We start from the raw sequence: 6000 nt of genomic DNA on the forward strand, positions 1-6000 counted from the left end.
CAAATGAAACAAAATGATGCTGAGGTGGCACAGGGTCAAAGGTACACAAACTGAGGAGGAGAATATCCTTAAAGTTTTCTCTTAAAAGTGTGGTTTTTGACTGTCTTTTAAAAGGCTCCTTTGGGAGGTGAACCTGTCAAATTCTTCCTCCTTTCGCACAAGGTAAGCAACTTCCTTGAAGCTACTGATGTTTCTCTTTACCTTCTATGCTTCTCATTGCATTACGTCTTTTAAAAGTTGTGTAACTCCATGAATGTTGAGTTTAGCATGACAGATACAGGGGAGGGTACTGTTGTGCAGTCGCCATGGAGACACACAAATAGCTCTGATTCAGTTAGCATTTCAGCATCCACCTGAATACAGTGCACAACCCTAGTCTAATTTATTTTGTCCCTTTCAATGTGTGTCTATAATGTGTGGAATTCTATGTAGCGAGGCAGATTTTACAAGGGAAAGCATTGTATAAAATATTCACCCAACCTGTGTCTTTGTGACTTCTTTGGTATTCCCTCCCAAAGTACAGACAGACATGAACTCCAGTGGGATGAGTGTGCTACTCATCTGGTCCCTCACTGAAACACATTAATGTCTCCATCTGTCATGCTACAGTCATGCTGGCCCACAAAGCCCCTAATCTCCATCCAGCATTGCAGTTGGAGCTTTGTTTGCAAACTCACGTGTTATCTGTAGTTTGTACAACAGGGAGGGACTTTTCTGGTCTGAGGTTCAGCATGGAAGAATCATTCATTCCAGCTTTTGAATTCAAAGAGAGCCTCACCTCTCTACTAAATATCTTTGTCCCTCTCTTTCATCTGTTGGAGGCAGATGTTTGCTGTTTATTTTTATTTTTTTGCTTGGTCACTATGTGTGCAGTAAAGAAAGCAGTATACACAAGTCCGTAATTTCAAGCCACTGTAAGTAAAGAATACTTTTCATTCTGTTTTCCTACAAATGTCTCAGAATGAGTTATTGTGACTTTAAGTATTAGTTAATGACAAAGCGATGGATTCTGGGGAACTTGCAGCTATTTTCCTTTGTAGATCTCTGTACCTCTATTCTGTAGCAAAAAGAGAATTCTACTAGAAATTCAAGACTTTGCAACAATTGCATCCCCATCCAAAATGTTTGTTTGAAATCCAGTAGCAGCCCGATGCCACACATGTTTGAATGGTGCTGTGTTGGGGAAGGCTGTCATGTAGCTACAACTGACATTGAATACTGCTAATGATGACTGGAAAACTTAATGACTTAGACATTTAGCTTCTGAGCTGTAGGTCAGGGGTTCGATTACCCACTCTCCGTCCTGGGAGAAGGAAGAGCCAGCCTGTTTAGCCTTGGGTGAGCTGCATCATCCCAGAGTGCTATCAGATGGAGGGACTCTGATATCACTTCTGAGTAATCTATATCTAGAAAACCCCAGAAAGGCTAGTCAAAAGTCAGAGTCACCTTGACAGCACATAGTTATTATTAAGAGCAACAATATAGTGCACAAACCTACTTAGACCAATTAGCAGCTGATATTTTTTTTAAAAAAAATGGTCCCAAAAGAAGCTTCTCTAGCTATCTCAAGGAAATGTAACATATTTCCTAATTAAAGGGGGGAAAACAGGCAGAAATATGGAGAGATACCTTTCACAGCAGGTACTTTGAGATAAGCCCTCCCCACTTTCTAATGAAGCAATGTTTGTCATCTATTTTCTTTTGAAGATTCAATTATAGGCCAAGGCTGTACAAATCTCTAGCTAATACTCTTCACATTGGTGTACAACCCCTGTCTTTCTCGGCCTGTTTTTTGAAAGTTCATTTAAATGCCAGTTTTATCAAAGATAATCACATTTTTCCAGTCACTCAGTCTGACGGCCAGGCTTACACAGAGGAAGAAGGAAGAAAATGTTGATCTAAATGTGGTCTCTGGATGCAATACACTGACTGTGGTTTACTGCTGTCGGGTGCCATTTGGCAGAAATTAAAATATCTATACAGGTCTGTGTGCTTTCAGGTGATGCCTCTGAGGAAAGACCACTGGGTGAGAGGCAAAATTATACATCATTTATTCATCAAGAAGTATCATACAGAATGGCACTGGAAACAAGAAGCTGAAAAATTCTAGATGCTTTGGTAAGCCAGGATATCCACGGTGAATCACACAAGTGAAGGGTTAAGGAAATGATTTCTTTTCAACAGTGCATCGGATAGCATTACAGGAATTTTTCATAACCTGCAACATATTCCCTAATCAGTACTGAATGTTTTATCATCATGTGCTCAAAAAAGAGAGCATTTTTAACTGCTGCTGAAAAATAAGACAACAAGCATGCATACCTGAATCCCATCAGCATCACTCTCAGCTCACTGTTAGTCCTGACTGGGAAAACACAATGAGATATTTTAATATTTCTACTGCACTGGATAAAAATCACAGGAAGACACAGGCCTGACTGCTAGCTATGGGATCTTTAAAAATTATGTACCTCTGCTCTAAAATGCCCTAAGGTTGCACTTCTACTTACTTCGGTTATAATCCCCAGTGAACTCACCAATGTGTTGATGGATAACAGTGAAAGGAGAAACACGTCATCCTCACTTTGCAATGTGTGTACAAATGGCTGCGTTGTTCTTTGTGCATTGTGTTAATTTCAGTGCAGTATCCGTAGAAAAGTAATGTACAGAATGCAATGAATTCTGCATAGGGATAGGAAAAAACCTCTCCACTGTTAAAATTTTACTTGAGACAGGCTGTCTCAACATGGCAAACCAGCTTGTAAAGAACTCTCCAGCCTCAGCAAAATCACTTGGAGGGATCCTGAGACCAAGATCCTGAGACCAAAATCCTAAGTACAAGAGGTGGTGTTGCTTTCACAGTTTGGGCAAACTGTATCTTCCCTTGGTGAAGCTAAGTGCACACATGCAAAGCAAGCATAAAAGGTTAGTTGAATGATTTAAAAGATATAAACAACCAATCCAATGCTACATGAATCCAATTCATGCCACAAGGTAACAGTTGTTCCCTTTTCCAGCACTGCACATTGACAGAAATGCAAAAATGAAGGCTTGAGAATGTTCTCGGAATTGCACATTCTCTCCAAGCAGCCTCCCCTTAATCCATCCTGGCCACCTTGCATCAAGGAGATGTATATGTAAGGATGAACCAGGTGGGGATGTGCATGTCTAACTCTTCATCCGGCCCTCTATACTGGAATAGTTTGCTCCCCTGCACAACTTTTAATGTGATGCACATCTGGAATCTCCGAAGAGCTGTTTCCTTTCAAAGAGTATTACAGGCTTTGCCAATGCTTTGGGTGTTGCCATGTTGTTTGTGGGTCACAACCAGGGTAAGGTCCATGACTGGAAGATGGTCAAGTAGCTATGTTATGGGTTTATGTATATATGTTGGGGTGATGATCACTGGATAACCAATCAGCAATAGTTACATATGCAGAGATGAGCTGACTTGACATCTTATTTATTTATTTATTTATTTATTTATTTATTTATTTATTTATTTATTTATTTATTTATTTATTTGATTTTTACCCCGCCCCTCTAGACCATGTCTACATCCTCATCTTTTCATTCCCAACTCATCTTGGAAGAAAAAAGAACCAGGATTGCCATTTTCCAGAGCCGGCAATGACAAATGCACATCTTTCTTTCCAACTACAATTAACTTATTACAATATCAGCATTACCTCTGCTGCAGTTTTCACTTCCTGTCGATGCTGCGGTGTTGTCAAAAGTACATTAATCACCCTTGAATCTTCCACGTTCATTTTTGATTCCATGAAATCTATCACCAATCAGAATTAATACGTTAGAAGCATCTTGTACGGAGTACAGAGCTGTGTGACTTAACACCAGCCTTTTAAAATCTCATGGGATAGTGAAATCCTGGAGAAGAAGATAAAATGAGCAGCAGTGCAGTCAAGAATGAAAAAGGAAGAAGATAAGCATAAAGTGACCTGAGCAGAACCAAGTCACTGATAACTCTATTAGGGAACATTACTTATTGGTTTTTCTTACAGAACATCTAAATGTGCAAAAAATGAAATGAAATAAAGCAGAGGTCAGACAGAACTTGAAGACCACGGTTCAAAGAAATGTGTGAACTTGCCTCTGGCTGCCATTTTTAGTGCCTCATTCTTAAAACTCCTCAAAACTTCTGCTGTTATTTTTGAGCTTATCATAGCATTACAGGTTGGCCAACAGTGCTGTGTTACATCTTCTATGTTTGCATCTTTAACTTTCTTAGACAAGTAAACTGCAACAGGACTGAATGAAAAGTCCATTTCTCAGATTTGCTGTTCTAATCACAGCTGACCAATGGTAGGGGATTCTGTATTTTTAAAGAGGCTAGGATTGAAATTATTTGACATTGTAGGGGTGTGGTTTGCCAAATATTAGAACATTGGTTCTCCTTTCCAGTAAGTAGTGATCATGTGATGTCATTTTTCTTGCCTTACACACAGACACAACGCTCTGGAAACACTGCATAATATTCCCAGGTGCTAATGACTTTTCAAAATTCTCCACACAATTTGAGGGCAGAAAAACTGAAAGGATGATTTCTCCTTCTGTCCTTCCCACTGTGCCTTATCAACATGCAACATACACAATCGGTGGGGCAGGGGGAAATACTTGATGTAATGGTACACCGGCTACATAAGCATTAATTCCGTGTAGCATTTTGGTGCCCCTTGATGCAAAAAAGCACATACTAGATGCAAAAAAAGCACATACTAGATGCAAAAAAGCACATACTGACAATATTCATGAACAGCTTTGGGTGTGGTGTTTTCCCAGTGTCCACAATTGACTACACACGGCAGACAACTTTGAGGCAATTATACTTTCAAGATGTTTTTTATTTGTTTTGTGATGTACTGATATTCACTTAGACCAGCCATTCCCAATGAAAACCATATGGCCTCCTGAGGGGCCTTGGCACATTTAACGAGGCCATAGACTGGAAAAAAATATTCACACACCACCTTTTAAGGTTCATTATGTGACTTATACAATCCCAATTTGGCCTATATTTCATTTATATTGTGTTTATGGCTGTGTGACCAAAAAAAAAAAAAGTTTGAGAATGGTTGACTCAGTGGAAGCATGAAAGAGTGGTAGGTGAAAGTACATCCAAGAACTAAAAGTTTATGCAACATTCATGTACTCTGGTTCTGGAATCCATTTTTAGAAGGTCTAGTTAAATCAGAATTCATGAGGAATAGAATACAGGGCAGTGCAAATCAGAGGAAGAATAACAGAATATGACTATCTAGTCATTTGTAATTTAAAACAAGCAGCCTACAGGTGTTGAAATGAGGACAAGGGAGGGATTAGTAATTTCTACTGAGGCAACAGCACCATTGTCCATAGAATTCATCAAATTGTCCTTGGAATCAATCCAAGATAACACCCACAATGGGAAATAATTTCATTTGGTATGTTTTTATACAAGAATCTATAAATATTTTCCTTCATAAACAGGAGGAGGAAAAATCTGAAATTTAAAATACTCTAATATAAGTAAAAGAGGAATGACAGAGTCTCCCATCCCTATTCAACACACTCCCTGATGGAAAATATCACTGTGGATTTGATAAGTTTTCATGGTTTCTGAGACAGTAAATTTCATTCACTTTATCTTAAAATCTTTTTTGTCAGGTCTAATTGAGGAAAAACAAGGCACTAGCATGCAGAATTATTCCATGTTGGAAATACCTGCATGTGTTTCGTTCTTTTTTACATAAGAACCTGTCAAAATTTACATTTTCTTCATAGATGGGTGGAAAGGACTTGAGACAAAGAGCAAAATAGTGTTGGGGGGGGGAAGCAAAACTGATGTTCCATCCTTGGATCAGGCCATCTGTTTCTCCGACAGTCTACATCAAGTTGGTGGCAACTTGAACTATCAGACTCTCCACTGCAAATTCAGAGGTGAAATATGATGGGGAAAAACCGGCTAGCTTATTGGGCTATTCTGCACTAACAGTAGCTAGA

Source organism: Pogona vitticeps, chromosome 4, assembly GCF_051106095.1.
Source record: "Pogona vitticeps strain Pit_001003342236 chromosome 4, PviZW2.1, whole genome shotgun sequence".
Taxonomy (NCBI): Eukaryota; Metazoa; Chordata; class Lepidosauria; order Squamata; family Agamidae; genus Pogona; species Pogona vitticeps.